Source organism: Harpia harpyja, chromosome Z (assembly GCF_026419915.1).
Source record: "Harpia harpyja isolate bHarHar1 chromosome Z, bHarHar1 primary haplotype, whole genome shotgun sequence".
NCBI classification, from domain to species: domain Eukaryota; kingdom Metazoa; phylum Chordata; class Aves; order Accipitriformes; family Accipitridae; genus Harpia; species Harpia harpyja.
This window is the reverse complement of record NC_068969.1, coordinates 106,917,023-106,936,092: the sequence shown is the minus strand read 5'-3', so window position 1 is coordinate 106,936,092 and position 19,070 is coordinate 106,917,023.

The window sequence follows — 19,070 nt, the reverse complement described above, 5'->3', positions numbered from 1 at the left end:
CACCAGCCCGGGGGCTGCCAGGGGGTCCAGCTCTGCTCGTGGTACTGTTGCCCCCTTTCCCCTTCCCTGTGCCCAGCCATGGCGTGGGGCAGCAGCAGCCCGGTCCCTGGGCTGAGCTGAGGGATGCTGCAACCAGCTCTGTGCTCTCCCATCTCCCCTGCAGCCCCTTCCCCCAGGGAAGCCCCAGGGCCGTGCAGGGGTAGGTTGTGGACAGTGATGCCTCACAGCCGATGTGTGGGGATGCCCAGCACCATCTGCCATCACATCTTTGCACAAATAGTTTTTATTTGTCATTAAAGTGTCATTCTCATAACTCCTTAATGAGACCCCTATCCTTGTCAAGTCTGTGAGTGGGCTCCTGGGTGCTAGAAATATCTTACGAGGAGAGAAATCTTCTCCTCCTACCTACAAGATGCCAATTTGTGGGGAGGGCTGTGCCCCCCCCCCCCCCCCATCTGTGCGTTGCTCCCCCATGCCTACCTGTGGGGCTGCGGCAGGGAGAAGGGCCTGGCCAGTGTGATGCTCAGACCCAGGCTAGATGTGGCCCTCCTGCATGCTGGCCCCATCCTGCCCCCTGATCACCCCATCCTAGAGCCCACAAGCCATCCCACCATCTGGCCTCAGGGCTCCCCAGGTGCCCAAGGGTTTTGGGGAGGAGGCGGTGGGTTTTGGGCTGACCCTTGAGCTTGGCACCATCATTGTACACAGCATCCCGCTGCATGGCATGGGGGGTGCCCAGCTCAGAGTCTGGCCTCGTACAAACTGATTTCTTCCCTCCTGGGACAAGCAGTGTCTCTCCGGGCTCTGCTCTCACCATCACGGCCCCCATCCCTTCTGATCGCAACAAGTGCCTTTGTGCCAACCTCCGAACTTCGCCGCTCTTCCCCAGGGCCCTGGAAAAGCAGCAACGAATTGGCTTAAATGTGGGAATCCAGACTGGGGTAATTAGCTGTTGAACCGGTTGTAACGAAGCTAGTCATCTCCCTGCACACGCAGTTAGCTCTGATTTAATAGCCCACCGGCTCCCAGCCTGGGCTGCAGCACCTCGGCCCGGGGCCGTAAATGAAACTCGCAGTAAGTCAAGCGGTATTAAACTTTACAGTCGCCGTCTTTAAAAACGAGACTCTCTCTCTAATAAATCAGAGCAAGTGGGATTGTAAATATCGAGGCAGGATCCATATTGCTTAATTAAACAGTGCCTAATGAACAGCCTGTTTGTTGTGTTGTGATTTAGGATGGAGGCTGGGGAGGCAGCGTGTGCCGAGGAGCGCTGGTACCCATGCTGGGATGCCCTCCCTGGCAGGTAGCAGCTGCTGGCGTTTAGCTGCTGCTAAAATAGCTCAGAGATGGTCTGAGAATTATTGTTTTAAATTTTTTTAAAATAAAAATTAAATTTCCCCCCCCCCAGAAAACCATCTGAAACATTCAGAGTGGAAGTCAGCAGCAGGCGGAGGAGGAGCTGGGGGTACAGCCGGGTGTGAGAGCTGGACCGTGGCTATGCTGAGCCCCCGCTTCATCATGATAGATCCACCTCCTCTTGCCCGGATAGTTTAGCTTCTGCGAGAGGTTGTGAAGGGCTGGAAGGCAGCAACGAGCCTTTCCTGTGGCACGGGGAGGTGTCGGGCTGGTGCAAATGGAGCTGCTGGGGACGCAAAGGCATTGCAACTCATAGGAGCCATTGCTGCCATGCTGTAAAGCCCCAAAGCCTTTTATATTTTGGTGGTTACAGTCCAGTTGTAATCCAAAATGTATCTATGGTGAGGAGATTAAAAACGCCTAGCTGGGTGCAGGATGGTGGAGTAGAGGGGCTGTGGGGCACCCTGACGTTGCTCCTGACTTGGGAGCATCAAAGGGAAACTGAGGCCCATTGGGATTCTCTGTAGGGATGTGCCTTGATGCCTTTTCACTTCTGCAGGGGAGCTGTTGGAGATCATCCCCGGAAAAGTGACCCTGTGATGGGGTCACCCTTGTCCTGAGCCCCTGTCCCCCAGCACCAGGGCAAATACGTCCTCCACAATCCCTGGCCTGAGCTGCTCTGGAAGGATGAGCAGGGCAGGTGCTGGGGAGCTGAGCTGGAGCTCAAGTGTGGAATTAATACATTAAAAATGCATCAAGGTCCCATGGAGGCATTTGCTCCCTCTATGGCATGTTAATAGGGCTGTGAGGGATTAGAAAAGAGCTGCGGTGTGTCTGCGCTGGGTTGGCACATCCTGCGCTCTGCAAGGAGCGACGGATAAGCCCAGTGGGGGATGCAGAGATGTAGAGACGCTTGAGGGCGGGTGGCCAGGAATTTAGTCTCATTTCCATCCCGTTTTCTGTTGCCACTGAAACAAATGGGTCAGTCTACCAAGGGACGTGGTTTCCCCAGAGCTGCTGGGGCTTTGGTTTGACTGAGACAAATCAATGTGCTCGCTTAGGTTATAGCAGTGCCTGCCTTCGTCATCGCCCCTGTCCTGCACTTTTGGGACACTCAGAGCATCCCCAGCTCTGACAGTGACTCTCGCAGCCACGGTTAAGTCCTGGGATGCTGCTCCGGGATGCTGCCCTGGTGTGCAGAGCACTCAATGATGGAGGGTAACTGCTGGAGGCACGTTTGTCACTTTTGAGTATGTGTCCATGTCCCAGGCAGCTGCCAAAGGCTGCAGAGCTGCAGACCTGCTGCAGATTCCCAATCCTGCCCACCACTCTTCTTCTCCTCCCTGCCTTCCAGCGCAGGTGAGACAATAAATATTGAGCAAAGAAAGTTAATCTGTGACCAGAGTGTTTTAATCAGAAAAAAACGGTATTAGTGCAGGCCTGCTGGCTCCTGCCAAACTGCAGTTTTACTGTCCCTCCTGGTACTGGGTTTATGGCTGTCATTTCATTCCAGTTTTACTGTTGTTTTTGCCCTTATCGTTGAGTTTCTCCTTGCCTGCTGCTGCCTGTGACTGAATGAGGCTTTTAGGAATGTAATAAGGAAGACATTAGTAAATTTTTAGGGAGAAGAAGGGAAGGAAGGGAGGCAGGGATGAAGAGAGGAAGGAAGGAAGGAAGCATGAAAGGAAGGAAGAAATGGAGGGAGGAAGAGAGGGAGAGAGGAAGGAAAGAGGGGAGGGAGGGAAACAGGGAAGGAGGGAAGGCTAGATCCTTCCCGTTTCTATCCAAAAGACACCATCAGGTGCTTAACATGAAAATAATTAAAAATTTTAAACAGTTGATAAACACCCTGGTGCCCTGCAGCAGGCAGCTCTGTGCTGTAGGGAGATCATGCCAGGAGAATGAAAAACAAAACCCAAACCCCTTTTAGATCTTGGCTTAGGCGGACACACAGGAGTATGGGAGCAACCTCTAGGGCAGCAAAGAGCACCCAGCTTGTCCTGGGCTGCCTGGAGCATCTCCCCCAGGCTCAGCAGCTGTCTTGGCAGGGACTTTCCAAAGGGCTGAGACCGGCAGAAAACAATTGTGGAGGTGACTTGCCCATGCCTCAGCCAGCTGGTGTTTTTTCCTCTGCTGATGGTCACTGAGACCTCCCTGCAAGGCATTTTCAGAGCCCTCAGGGACCATGTGTCATGGGAGGGCAGCTGGTCCCAGGTGAACACAATGGGATGTCTGGATGTTGCCTGCCAGCAGCAGAGAGCCACGGGCTCTGCTTGGGCTTTAGGACAGCAGCCCCAGGGGTGGAATTTAATTTGTTAATCATCTGAGACGTGCAGGTAATTAAATAACGTCACAACGCAGCATCCATGTGGTCATTAAGCAGTGGATTCCCCCAGCTCTCCGTCAAATTTCCTGCATGCCCAGGGTTGGGGAGGTACCTTGGGGCTCAGATCTCAGCAGTGGGACCTGCCATTGTATGTGGTTTTGAGCCTGTCCCCCATCCTGGGACCCCATCCCAGCATCGGGGTCCTCTATTTAGAGCAAGAGTAACCCTGGAAGGGTCCAGGTTCCTGCTGAATTCACCACAAACGCAACTAGCTGGGGAGGGAGGGGAGCAGGCATGGGTGGGAGGGCAGGGGTCTGGTCTCAGCTAGGGGCAGCCGACACACTTGACCGCAAAAGGGTGTTAGCCACCAGCGGGGGAGATGCTGGGAGAAGGCAGGAGCCCTTGCAGTGCTCCGGATCGATGTGAACCCCAGCTGGCTCCTGGCAATGGTTGAGATTGGGCACGCCGGCTGTGCCTGGCACCACCCTGCTGCTGCAGCTAGCTGTGAGAGCTCACACACATCTGTACCTGCCTCGTGGCCACCGGGGAGGAGGGATCCCCCTTCATCCTGATGTTCCAGAGAAGGAAGCCGTAAGTTATTGCTAATTATGTTCAGCAATGCTGAGGAGTCAGTAACAAAGACCTGGGAGCAGGGAGACTTTGCAACACCAGGATGGATCTCGGGGGGGAAAGTCATCTCCTGGGGTTTGCCTGGGCACAAGGTGACTCCTGGCAGAGGCAGATCCCTTGGGAGAGTGGAGGAGGTGGAGAGATTGTAATTAGATACTAATGAGAAAGTAATTAGTAGGTCTCCAGCCTGCCTGGTGCCCTTAGGCTCCCTTGCCCAGCTCCAAGCCAAACCACCTGCTTCAGCGCACCCAGGGTGGTTTAAGCCCTGCAGGGTACAGTCAGAGCTGGGACAAGCCAGCTGCTGCTCTCCATGCATGCTGCCACACTCAATTGCAATAAAACACCCTCATAAATTACCCCTGCGAAACAAAACGTGACAGATAAAAGCCAAGAGTGCGATTGCAGCCTGTTTGCTTTTGGTGTTTAATCCCTCGCTTACTTTGCTCGCAATTATCTATAACTCATGGCAGCTTGTCTTCTCCCTCCCGGTTACATGCTTGGGCTGGGAGGCAGGACTCCTGCGCTGCCTGTGTTGTCCCTGTGGGCAAGCCGCTGCCCTTCCTTGTGCCTCAGTTTCCCCATCGCTCAAATAGAATCAATAACACAGAGGCCAGACCCCGTCTATCCTGACTGACCAGGCAGTAGGAGCCCCTGTGCCAGCCATGCAGATGCTCCTGGGCTGTATGAGGACTGGTGTGACAACCCTGGTGTGACACCCTCATGGTGCCTCCGGCTTGGACCTGGCTCCTTCCCACCTGGCACGGGTCCTGTGGATACAAGGAAAACCTTTTCCAGTCCTGGGGCTGGCTGCTGTCTGGAAACAATGCTGCCCAGCAAACTGCTGGGTTTGTGCACCCAAACTGCTGGTGCAATATTAAATTCACACACTAAAAAAAAATCTAAATTTAATTTAATTTAATTTTAAAAATTAAAAATTGAATTCTCACATGGGTGAGAAACAGAGTGAGAATGAAGGCAGGATGGTTATCCAGGATGCCAGCTTGGTTTTTAACCCTTCCCATCCCATCTTCAAATTCACCCAGGGATCAGAGATACTCAAAAAGCATCTGGCCAGTTCCAGCTGCTTCCACTGCTCTTTAGTAACAGCAGGACCCCACTCCATTGCAGCCTGGCAGGCCCCCTCAGAAGTAGCCAGTACATTGGAACAGGAGAAATGAGCCCCAGCCTCTGCCAGGGTCTAAAATTCCTCCCCCCTCCGAGGACTAGCCGACGCATCGGGGACTTGGAATGATTATGATAAAACCTGCGGGACACCAAGGGCATCACTATGATTTGTGCTGTCTGAATGTTAATCAGAATAATAATGCCTATTGAGACAGCTGTTTTAAAAGGCTGTGATGTCGGAGTAAAAATTCCAATAAAACTCTATTAGCCCTTCCTCGTTACACTAATGGTGCCTGCTGCTAAAAGCCCCCTGCTATAGACACCCGTATTAATGGGCTTATTACAGGAAATAAAATCCGAGGCTGAACATTACAGTGAAGCCTGATTAATTCAGCAAGGTAATCTTTTTTTTCTTCCCCCTCCTCTCTCCCTTTTCTTTTTCTCCCCTCCTTTATTTAATGAATGTGCTCCTTGAAGTGCCAACTTTTGAGCTTCACTTGGAGTTTGGTGATGATTTTGAACTTATTTTGTTCACAAAGAGATGAATCTTTGTGCTGGCTCCTGGTGCAAATGGGGGGAAAAGCTTCTCAGACACCTCCATCAAAGCTGGGAAGAGAGGAAAAGTGGTCAGGCCAGGAGTGAAGACACTTTGCGGGGGACAACGGATATCCCACAGGTGGTCCTGGCATGGTAGCTCTTGGGATGGGACAGCCCATTGCTTGTCCCCACGCAGGTGCATGGTGACATTGGCCAAGGCGAAGCTGCTGGGGGGCAAGCAGCTGCCCTTCACTGCTCCTTCCCATTGTTTTTTCTCCTGATTTCTCGTCTTTTGATGCCAATCCCTTCCCTGCACAAAGGGCTGGCCAGGGCCCAGGGCTGTATCCAGGTTTGCTTGTGCCATCCCAAACCCAGGGAGGTGGTACCCAGTGAGGCTGGCACCCCTCGCTCAGCCCAACCTCAGCACACGCTGAGAGGCAGAAACCCACCGACAGACACACTGCTATTCATCCAGGCTATAAATAACTCCCATAAAAATCCTCTTCCCAGCCTTTTTGTGCTCAGCCAAACCCTGCCAATGGGAAAGGAGACGGCATCTATTTTATGGGCGGCTGGAAGCCGGCTTTGCATTTTTCTGGCTCGCGTAATCCCACAGGTACCCTTGTTTCTTTTCTTTTTTAACAGCCTTTTGATTCACATTCCTCCCAGCCAAGTTTAATTATGGCTTCAGCTCCCGCTGCCCAGGGATGGGAAGGGGCGAGAGCAGCTCTGCCTTCCTGCGGCAGGGGCACGGGGCATGGGGCAAGAGGGAGGGAGGGAAGGAGGGAGGGAAGGGAGGAAAGAGAGAAGGAGGGAAGGCAGGAAGGAGCAGGCAGGCAGTAAAGAAGGGAGGAAGGAAGAGGAAAAGGAAAAGGAAGGAAAGTGCAGCAGAGGTCTGTGCCCATCCTGGGGAGCCCAGATTAATGTCCAGGTCCCAGCTTGGGTAATGACTGCATTTACCAGCCTAACTAATTTTTTTTAATTAACCACAGCAAAAAGGTGTAAACACCTGAGCTTTCCGAGTGGTCTGGGGATACTGAGTGATCAGCTAGTGAAGTCTGGTCTTCCTTGATCTTGATTCCTTGCAGATCTGTTGCAGTCATAGCCTTTGAGTTAAGCACCCAGCGCATGGGCCAATGTGCTATGGACTGGTAACAATTTAATTATAATGTAGGGAATTTGAATTGCACTGAAAAGAAAAAGATGGTGGGATTGCACAGACCCTGCCAAGCAATCCTCGGGGCTCTGCAGGTGGGGCTGGGGTTTCCCTCTGAGGACCTGTGGCTTCGTTGCGTTGGGAAATGGGGTATCCTTGGACCGGGGATGGCTGGAGCTCCCCACCCCACCTCTGCCCGCCGTGCCTGCCACGGCGAACAGCCCATACATATCAGGGATCTCTTCTCCCCCAATACAACAGTCACAGCCAACGCTCACCTACTTACCTGTCCTCCCTGAAAAAAGACGCCTTCAGCATCATTACTCCCTCAGAACTCCCTGGCTAGGTTCTTGCTGTGATCACCTCCCCATCACACCCTGACCAGTACCGCTGTGCAGTGAAGGTGACGGTCCTCACGGGAAACCCTGGGACAAGGGAGGACAGTCTGGTGAGTGGGAAGAAGGGAAAAAAATACAGAAGGAAGGAAAAAAGAAGGCAAAGAAATCAATTTAGTTACAATAAAGCCTCTTACTGTATTAACTGCTAATCCACAAACACACAAACACACAGAGGGAGTCCTTGGAATAAAGGCATTTAATTAAGCTATTTGCTCGAAGCTGGCTCTGAAGGGTCTGGCACAACAGAGGAATGGGCACAGCAGGACCCTGGGGAGATGCTCACCAGGGCCACTGGTGACCTTCCCCTTTGGTTCAAGGCCATGGAGCAGTGCTGTCCCCTCCATGGGGACATGGCACCCCCATTGGGTGGGTTATGTCCTTGCCTCCCATGGATGCTGGGGAGCTAACCGGTTGCCCTCCAGCTGGGATGGGAACAGTTGGCATCGTGGGGCCATTTGCTCTTTCCTCCTTTCTTTTTCCTTGTGGGGAGGGGGGTTATAGTGGGGGGGGCAGGTTATAACTCTTCTTTCCTTTCATTTGATCTGCCAGCGGGCTCAGCAGGGGGAAGACCCTGTCTCGGCAGGCTGCCCACGAGATAAAAGGCAGAGCGGGCCCAGCCAAGACATTTTTTCCACTGTTTCCCCCACCCCTTCGCCCCTTCCTCCATCCCCCCGGTTCTTTTGGCAAAGGACGAAACAGGAAAATGAGCGTACTCCTTTCAAAGCCCTTCTTCTTTCAATATTGAACCAGGCCTGGATTCCCTTCTGGATGCCTGATTGCTGGCATTCCCGCTCCCCACGCAGCCTAAACTGTAACAGCTGAGGGCTGGGACGATGTCGGGGGGCTGCGACCATGTGTGGGGAGGCTGGAACAGAAACACCAGCCTCCTGCTTCCCACCCCGGCATCTGTGCTGTTCTGCACCCCCGGCAAGACCCATTCCCCTGGGGGTCCCTCAGCCCCATTGCCACCTTCATCTGATGAAGCTGTGCTGCTCTGACATATCACGAGTTGTGGGGTCTCTGCTCCCAGCAAGTGCGTGGGTTGAAAGATGTTTGGCCGTGTCCCTGTGTGCCACAAAGCCTGTGCTGGGATTGGGTGTGGGAATCAGCTCCACTGTCCTGGGATGCTTGTCAAGACTTGGGAGTCCTCTCTTGCCCTGAGCTGGGATGAAAGGCACTCCGGGGAACCTGGCAGAGTGCAGCCCAGCTCCCGCTTGCTGCGTTGGACTCAGCCGAGCATTTCACTTTAATGTTTTACAGAGATTTTCTTTTGATTTCACCCCTTTCTATTTGATTTTTTTTGAAGATGATAATGATCTTCCATTTCCAAATGAAAAGTCATTTGGCACCTTTGGGGTGGTGGTGGGGGGAAAGATTTATTTTTCATTTAAAGCTGTTGAAACAGGATAGTTAAACAGTTGCATGTCTTTTTTTTTTTTCCCCCAGAAGGTTTTTGGAAAGAGAAATTCCTCTGAAGTGACCTTTTCTTAGGAAGTGTTTTGATGAACTGGCATTTTCTGGATGAAAAAGCATTTCTGTCCAAAGTGCCTGGCTGTTCCCAAGGGAAAGGGCAGGAGTGGAGGGACCACGGGAGCTGCGGAGGGAGGGAGCCTGATTTGGGGATTTCTCCAGTGGTCTGGGGAGGATACTTGGGGTAGCATCGCAAATTCGGTGCCAGGACGTGAGGGCTAATGACCAAGGCTCCGGTGCGGTGACTCTCTGGGGATGCTGATGGGCTGAGCCCAGTGCTGTGGAGCAGCAAGGGAGGGGAGGTGAGATGGGGCAGCCCAGATCTCTGGCACAGTACTCCCCAATTCCTCCTTATCAGCCCGTGATCACCTCTCATGCCTTTATCGCACTCTGTGTAACTCTGAGGAAGGAAGGCAGCCCACTGGTGAGGCCTTAGTGTAAACCTTCAATAGCAACCTGCTTCTAATTACTGCTCGAGATCCTCCGAGGTGGGAGGATCTGGGTTTGTGAAGGGGCAGCGGGGATGGAGGGCTGCTGGGTGCGATCCGCCGTGCTCTTCCTGGGAGGGTCTCACATTGGCACATCCCCCAGACTGCAGTCCTGGCAATGCACTCTCACTGAGACTGGAGAAAGACAGTCTGCCTCTGCTCTGGCATGATCCTGCCTTACATCCAGGGTTGCAATAAGCTTTTCAGTTCTAACAGCCTAAGGGCTGAGCTGAACATCCCCTGGGGCAGCATCCAGATGCTCTGCAGACCTGCTGCCCCCGGCCAGGGTGCTTGCCCTGTGGGTGCAGCCCCCACTGTCCCCACCCGCAGGAGGGCTGCCTCTTCTTGCCTGCATCCCTCGTGCACATGTGATGGATGGGACCTGGGGACGCCCCAGGAAACACTCTCTTGGAGGCGGCTCCCCTTCTTTAATCCCATTTGGGTGTCCTCATTTGCTGCTTTTCCACACATCTCGTGTGCCATGTCGATTCGCTATAGCTCTGGTTTATTAATCAGAGTGTCAGGCAGGGGCAGATCAAATGGCTTACAAGAGCCTAAGTACATTACAGCAACGCTATTATCTCTCTCCACCAAATTCGTAATCTCCACAAAAAATTAGAGCAAGCTGCTCTGACAAGCCCCATTCTCCATACACTCCACGAGCAGGACCCTAATTATTTTACCTTTCTTTAACTCTTTATTAATCCCATCCTCCACCAGCTGCCTGTTATTTTGCCTGGGATTGATGCAGTAACAAAAAAGATTGGCTTCACATGTGCTTTTAAAATCTTGGTGCTCACAGGCTGCCAATGGGGGATTACTTTCCTTGCATTGTGATACCTGCTGGTGAGGTAGGCAGCTGCTTTTGGGGGGTCCTGCACACTTTTTGGGGTGACCTTGCCTGGCAGGGTGGCAGTGGCTGGGGATCCTTCCTGCGGTACCCAGCAGGTGGTGGTGATGTATAACTAATTCCTCCTGGCCTTTTCTTATCGGAGGCTTTTAATGTTTTATTTGACTGCAGGTTGGCATTATCCACCACTCAGGCTTTTGGTGGGGGCTTGCGCTGCCATAAGACCTTTCTTTTCATGTTTGCTGAGCCGAATGCAGGCAGGGCTGGCATCATTTGGTGCTTGTTTCCCTTTTCGTGCTCTCCAGGCCATGCTGTGTGCAGATTTTTCATATGGAGAGAAACCTCTTATCACTCCTGCAAGTCTAGTTGACACAGCCTTTCCACTCTTTGATTGTATTTAATACCTTTCATGTCACATCCTTCAGCACTTTACAACAGGACCAAAAAATATAATATATAATAATGCCTGTTTTGAAGGGACAAGCTGAGGTGACATTGTCTGGAGGGAGAGGGCAAGGAGACACAAGGCAAGGGGAGGCTGGACATGGGGCATGGGGGACACCAGGGAGGAATGCAGTGGCAGAGGGCTCGCTGCCCGGGTGGGTTGGCTTGCCCCTGCCTGGGGTTGCAGTCCCTGGGCAACAGGGACTTGAGCTTCAGCGGAGATGTTGCTCTCCAGGACATCAATACAACCCTCCAGGACATTGATAGGCCCAAGGGGGCCTGGCTTGCTGCATCTCCACTGCTGACCTGGCAGCTGGTGGCATGGATGGTGTCCTGGTTTTGGCCGGGATAGAGTTAATTGTCTTCCTAGTAGTTGATATAGTGCTATGTTTTGGGTTCAGTATGAGAAGAATGTTGATAACACACTGATGTTTTCAGTTGTTGCTAAGTAATGTTTAGTCTGAAGTCAAGGATTTTTCAGCTTCTCATGCCCAGCCAGCATGAAGGCTGGAGGGGCACAAGAAGTTGGGAGGGGACACAGCCAGGGCAGCTCACCCAAACTGGCCAACGTGGTATTCCATACCATGTGACATCATGCCTAGTACGTCAACTGGAGGGACTGGGCGTGGGGGGAATTGCTGCTCAGGAACTAACTGGGTGTCGTTTAGTGGGTGGTGAGCAACTGCATTGTGCATCACTTGTATATTCCAATCCTTTTATTATTATTATTATTGTAATTTTATTATTGTTATTATTATCATTATTAGTGTCTTCCTTTCTGTTCTATTAAACTGCTCTTATCTCAACTCACGAGTTTTACTTTTTTTCCCAATTCTCTCCCCATCCCACTGAGGTGGGTGCGGGGAGTGAGTGAGCAGCTGCGTGGTGCTTAGTTGCTGGCTGGGGTTATGCCACGACAGATGGATGTGGTGAGAGAGTGAGGAAAGGGCGAGGAGTGGAGAGGAGGACATAGATGACACCTCCTCTGCCAGCTGTTGGTACAGCTTTTGGATGCACCAGGTGCTTGGGACACGGGAAAGCTTATCTGGGGTGGTGTGGTGATGCTGTGGGTGTACGTGGGCAGAGAGGAGCATGGGCGGACTGGGAAGCTGGGGTGCCCTTGTCCACTCTCTGGGGGTGACAAACAGCCCCATAGCGCTCACCCAGCGCCTTCCAGGTGGCTATTGGGCCAGCTGTTGGCCTCTGGGGAAAAGACTGGGACAGACCCTGTGAAAACTCACTATTTCTCTCCACAAGAGCTGCAGCCGAGCTGAATAGTAGAGAAACCAGAGGGACATGCTGGGGCTGGAAGTGGAGAAATCAGGAGCATGGCTGCCAAAAACTTCAAGTAGCCAGGGCTGCTGGAGGAGGGGCAGAGGGGAGCTGGGGGCATGCTGTGCTGGGCTGTGCTGGGCTGGAGCCAGTATGTGGCCGGAGCCTGGCTGGGGGCTGACAAAGGGCTGGGACTGCAAGGGCTGGGTTCAGCTTAGTGCTGCTGGGTTTGCAGCCAGCAGCCCCATTTCGTCTCAGGGATGCTTAGCCTCCTAGCTGCACCCCACAGCCATCAGCATAGACACAGCTGTGGGGCACAGCTCTCCATCCCACTGCCCCTTCACTGGCCACAGATACTGAGGGGATTTTTATTTCTAGGAGCTACCTACTTCCCTGGAGAAGCCAGAGGAGTTCCCAGATTCAGCATCCTGAATGTCTGATGCCAGTGCCATTGCTTTGCATGGGAAGTAACTGATTCCTCTTTGCTTTTTACTCCTTGCTGCATTTATGTCCAGGTGTTTAACTCTGACCTTGGATCAATTTAAAGTTATCCATTTTTCCATGACAAGGGCCTTTGAGATGATGAAAAATTGACATGGTGTAATAGAAGAGAAGTACCTCTGGATCTGCAGCCAATCTCTCCTGCGGTGTGGAAATAAAGCTCTCTGAACACTGCAGAATATCTGAGCAAATCCAATAGTCTCTCATTTTTATATAGGTATATATATGGGTATGTACATGTGAGTAGCTTTATACATATGCTTATTAATATTCTCCACCCATTTCTTTGCAGCATCTGGCCATCAGAAATGCAACTCCTAATGCCGGGTGCTAATGGGAGATGTTTTTATTTGTCCTTGTTATAAAATAGGTATCTCCGTATTAACTTTGCAGGGCATTATATTGATGTAGGGCAGTAAACTTTATGGCAGATTTCACAACCCTGTTAAGTTTATCGTCTTAGACTGTAATATCTAGCTGGGAACACAAGTGAAACCCTTGCAAGCAATACCTGCCTGGGATGGTGGTGTGAAGCCAGAGGAGGACAGGCAAAGTGATGCTAATACATGCAGGATTCTGGGGTGTGCAGGAGGCTCCCCACATCCCAGGGAAAGAGGTTTGCTCCCTGTTCTTTGGCTGCTCCCAAAATCTCCCAGAGCCGTGTCTGTGCCAGCAGTGATTGCATACCTCTGGTTTCTGGCCGGCTGCTCCAGAGGCTGTTTGCTCTCCTGTCCCTCCGCCTTCCACATCCCTAGTAAATCTAACGTGATGCACGCTGTGGCCGCCGGTCACAGATAACTGCTTAGCTTAAATCCTGCTTGAATTCCCTTGGCTTATCTGCTAAATGGGATCTCGGTTATAAATAGAGTCCTGCGGACATGGAGGCCTATTTGGGCAGGGGCTTGTTTGGCAAGGAGTTCTACAGAAGTTTGAGCAAATTGCTGGGGAAAAGCTGAGAGATAATAACAAGGAAAATGATATTAAACTGACTTCTCAGCTTCCTCCTCATCTCTCAGCCGTTAGCAACCCATCAGGAGAGTGCAGCTCTCAAGCAGACAAGACGGCACAGGTGTCCGCAGCTCCAGTTCAGCGACTGCAGTGGTGAAATGCCATCTCGGAGCCAGGAAAAAGAGGGGAAGGTGTCCCCGTGTGCATCCCCAGGGCTGCCCTCAGCAGTGGGCAGACAGGTAGGGGTTCAGGCAGGGTGAAGGCGAGCTGTGTGGCCACTGAGGCACTGGTGCTGCAGGGATGCTGGCTCTCCTCCCCCAGCTCCTGGTGGCTGCCTGCCACTGCTGCCGGCTAATTGGAATGCTGATAATTATTAGTGTTTCATGATTTAATTTTATCCTCATTATACCCCCTGCCTCAGCTTTAGTGGGGCTGATCGCATCTCTGCAAAGACCACAGGAGATGGAGGGGTTGATCCACACCCTTGCAGGTCACTGGTGAAACCAGATTGGATGCAAACCATGCCTGGGGAGACTGGATCAAAACCCCATTGCTTTGGAGACATTTGGAGCCACAGCAAGGACCAGGCCGGGCAATGGGTTAGCAAGGCTGGGTCTGCAATGGGTCAGGAGAAATAGGGAAAGGGGTCTGGGTTAAGAGTTCAACGACTGCAAAAGTCAACTTCTGTGGGACCATAGGTGTGTGCTGGAGAAAAGCCGTTAGTGCTGTGTCTCTCAAGCATTGCACAGACACTCAGAGTGTTAAAGTAAAAAACCAACCCAACAAACTACTTTACTTGGATATTGGCATAGGATAAACCTTGTGTGGGGAAAGCAAGCCACTGGACAGGAGAGCTGGTCACTGTTTGGTGGTGATGGGAGTCTCCATCACAAGGGTTCTTGCTGTTATGTCTTCAGCTGGGCCAGGAGAGAGTCTGCAAAATGTTACCTTGCTAAGTTCTTACAATCTGGCTGGCCATGATCCCACCTGAGCCCCCAGCACATGCATAATTCAGTGCCATTGACACCTCAAGTACATGAAAAGCATCTCTTAAATGTCTTGACTACACACAGAGGACCGTCCTACGTGACCATTCCTATTGATGACTTAGAAACATCTTGTCTCTGCACAGGGCGGTCACTGCTGCAGCAGGGATGCTTTGAGACTTGCCACCCAGGATAGAGATCAGCATGTTCAGGCAACAGATAGGACAGGACCATCCGAAATTCCCACCTGGCGGGCTCCTGTAACAATTAGATACTTAATTGTGAAGCTGCCATGGGGCTGTTTGCTGCCAGGATGGGTTGTAAGGACTTTCTCCATCCTTATGCTTGCAAAGCTTTTTTCTTTCTTTCCCTTGTCTGGCAACCAGACCCCAGCAGGGAAGAGGCAGGTTTTCCTGGAGACTTGGAGCTTTGGAGTGCTGCAGGGAAAGGACATTTGAGCAGACGTTGCCGGCTGGAAGTCAGCACCAAGACCCTTCCGTGCTGAGCAATGCACAGTCCGGGGCTCAGTTGCCAAATGAGCTTTGGCTTGGGCCAGATTTTCCCCAAAGCCAGAGGGGAAGGGTAGGAGAGGGACCTGGTGGCAGGGAGCCTGGACTGGTGCCTTGGAGTAACCTGCTGGCCAGGCGAGTGCAAGCCCAAGTTGGTGCAAGCAGTGCCCGAAGTCACCTTGGCCCCAGGCTTGTCCCGGGGACATGGAGTGGTGCAAATGGGAAACGTGAGAGGCGGCTTGACAGAAGGGCAATTTCGGTAAAATAGCATCAGGAGTGTCAAAGTACATTTGTTTCCAATATGGAAAACATCTCCACTGGGAGCATGAGGGATACTTAGGAGTTGTTACTTTTGGACAAGAGAGGCAGTGAATTTGTTCTGTGAACAAACGGGAACTGGCAAAGCTGACAGCTTTTGCACTGATTGCTTTGCTTCCTCTGTGCTGGGCTATGTCTTTTTTTTTTCTCCTTTAATTTTTTTTTTTTTTCCCTTTTAATTTATTGAAATGCTCTGGATCCTGATTCACTTTCTTTGCTCTTTATTTCTTATTGCTTTGGCTGAAACATTAAATCCCCAGTATGACTGGGATCAGGGCAAGAATAAAAATAGCCCATGGAAAAACAAACCAACCCAAGGACGTGAAAACAAGCTGCAGTGTTTCTGATGTTTGGTTTTGGTAGCAGAGGGTGGGTGACTCCTGGGAGCAGGACAGGGACATAGGTATGGCAGCCTGTGGCATGAAGGGCTGTTACCAATCCCTGCACAATGGGATGGCCGAAGTGAATTGGTAGGCTACCCTCTGGCTCCTAAGGAGCAGGGTGTCTGCTAAAATTGGCTGCCTGACTTGATGGGCAGGATAAGGGAGAAATCTCCCTGCCAAGGGGTGAGGCCGGAGGTTTTTCCTGCAGCTAAGAAAGTGCCAAGAAGGAAGCCTGGCCTTGTGAAATGTCCTTGGAGAGCTGCAGGGGCATGGAGAAGTGGCTGCCAAGTGACCTCCTCACCTGATGCTGCTTTTCTGAAAATGAGCATCCTTTGTCACAGGGGAAAACTGAGGCCCAGGGCAATGACATGGTATCAGTAGGTGGGGAAGGCTTGGAGCAACACCCTGCATTCCTGGGCATCAGCTGCTTTCCCTCTGTGCAGACAGCTTATGTAGTCAATGTGTCACGTTACTTGCCTTTCATCAGCCTGAAATTACCATTTGTAAAAAAGAGAAGAGAAATCCAAATCTTCAAGAAGCCACTCAGGCTGTTGTCTGAGGCTTGTTTCTTAAAAGAATCAAAGAAACAGATGTTTCTTTTTGATATTAAAAGGGCTTCAGGGCTGGATCCTGCTCTTCCTTCCAGCACCGTGAATCCAGAGCAAAGCAGGGGTCCCTCCGGCAGGAACAGGTGCTCCTCTGCACCGCAGGCAGAGTCTGGCCCCCCAGAATTTCAGGAAAGCGGTTTTCCCCTTTTTGTGACACCTTGCTCTTAATGAGATGAGTAACAGATGCATTTGCAGCCTGCCTGCTGTGGTGCTGCTCTGGGAATATTTCTCCTTCCTGATTGCTGTCTTGTCTACCTTGAAACAGGGCCTGCCACTGCTTTGATAACTGGATTGAAAGTCTGCTCTAGTTTCGCTGCAACCTCCCTATGTACCTTTGGTTCAGCTTCTGATCATGCCACTTTTCTAGCACCCTTCATGGTTGCTCCTCAAAGAGACCCAGGGTAGCCCATGGCAGCTCATCTCATGGATTTCCTGAGGAAAACCATTTCCCAAGGGGATCCTGCAGTCCCAGTCAACCTTAGCCCTCCTCTCAATGTTGGCAGCTGTATATCAGCCTCGGGCAGCACCCTGTGTGCAGAGACTGGTTTGGAGGATACTTTTCTGCAGCAGACGGGCTGTTGATGCGCGCCATGACCCTTCTTTCATTTCAACTGCAAAGAAACTGGTGAGTAGCTATTTGCCCTGCCAATGACCTTGAAGCATGAAACCTCCTGCACACCCCACATGGACATGGTCTGCTGTCAGGGTCTAATTCTGCCAGCTATGATTCCTGATCTATGTCAAAGATGGATTCAGCTCCCGGTAAAAAACTGAGAAAGCTAGAGCTCGAGCAATGTGGAAAGCTGGTTCCTTAGAGCTGCAGTTTGTTATTGCTCTCCCGAAAACGGATTATTGCTCTACAGATCATAACAGCTACTGGCATCTGCTCAGGGGGTATCCAAGCTGAGACTAAGGAAGACGCTCAGCAATGCACGGGCTGAACCTCAGCAGTAGATTAGCAATGGGGTTCAGCAAGGCCAGGAGCTGCAACATCTGGAGACATGCCTGGTGGAGGGAACAGCTTCTCATTCCTGCCTCCTCAGGACTCCCTGCCCTGCAAAGTGGGGAGGTATACCCAAGAAATGCCTCATCGTGGACTCAAGATAGTCCCCATCAGCAGCATCCTGCTTCTTTGAGAAGCAGCATCTCAGGGGTTCCTGCTGGTTTTCTATCACCAATTTTAACATCTAATCTGGGAGAGAAGAACCCTAATTTAGGAGGGATGTGCTGCCCTTGGATCGGTGAACGCTGTGCCTGGTCACACTGCAAACAACTCTCTCCATGCCTCCAGCACCACAGACATCCTGACAAAGCCCGAGCTGCTCTGTGAGGATGCTGGGCACTTTTCAGTAAAGGTTTTGCACTCCCTGATCAATACCTAAAACATTTTGCTGCTCCACATTAGAGCTGAGGTACGGGGACCGTAGCTGATTAGGTGCAAAAGAAAGCTCTGGGCTGGATCAGAGACATCTGAGACATCTGAGACATCAGATCCTCTTTACTCATCAGAATACAAAAGCAAGAATCTCATCTGGCTGCTTGGCTGTGCTGAAATAATAGCTCATTCAGAAGGTGGAATTTAAGCCTAAAAGCTAACATTTGTGGTGTGTATTTATAACAGGCAGGCACAGGGAACCTACCTATACTGCATTTAATTTATTTCACAAGCTCCTTTGATCCAGGCATTACTGTCCAGGCAAAACTGGCACAAATTTCATTGCACACATCACCAACCGTGCTGCTGTGAGCTGCCCAGCATTGGGACTGAGAGTAGCTGCATTATCATTCATTTTAATTGAGTCAGCCAAAAATCTTGCTCCAGCTTGTCACCAAGAGCTCGTTACCTCCAAAACCCAAAGCCTTACCTGTCTCACAGTCAAGAGATTAAAAAATTGGGCACTTGCCAGTTGCCTGCAGCTGGTCCCAGTTACAGTGCATTGGGTGATGTACGGGCCGATGCTGGGAGGGAAGGGTCACCCAGTTTGGCTGGAGTGGAGCCAGTGGGGGATTTATGAAGGCTGCTGGATGCCCATGGGATGTGTGGGGTGAAATCCCTGCAGAGACGGGGATGGATTCTGGGTTTCCAGGATGTTATCACTCTGCCTGCCCTAGGGTGAGCAGGAGGACCATGAGCCCTGGGGAAATCAGGCATCCCCTTTCCTTTGAAGGCAGGGACGTGACTTCTGGAGTCACTGGTTCTGTTCCACTCTCCTCCTGCAGCCCATTGGCCTTCAGGATACAGTTACTCTTGCAAAGGAAGGAAAGGCACTGCTGTAAGGTGGCCCAGGCTCATTTTGAACACATCAGAGCCAAGCTGGACCAGAGATCCAGTTGGGAGAGCAGACAAACCCACTACCTGGGCTCCTCCAGTAGCCCATGCCGAGCACATGCCCAGCAAAGCCTGCTCCCTCTCCCAAATAACATTTCAGCCTGCCACAAACACCGGGCTTGCTGGAGCATGACAAGCTCACCTGCTGACCTCTCCTTCTTGTACTAAGAGACAGTGAAGAATGTATTTATTTCCTCCGTGCCTTCTCCATAACTTTACAGACTGTTATTCTCCTTGGCCCTGCACAATCTCTTTTCCAGGCAGCAGAGTCCCACCCAACTCGGTTCCTCCTGGTACAGGAGCTGTCCCAGACCTTGGATCATCTCCATTTGGTCTTTCTGAGCCGGGAGAGCAGAAGTGTGCACACTGTCCATGGACACATGTTTACACTGTGGCATGGTGATGTTTGACTTTTTGCTATCATTTCCTGACAACT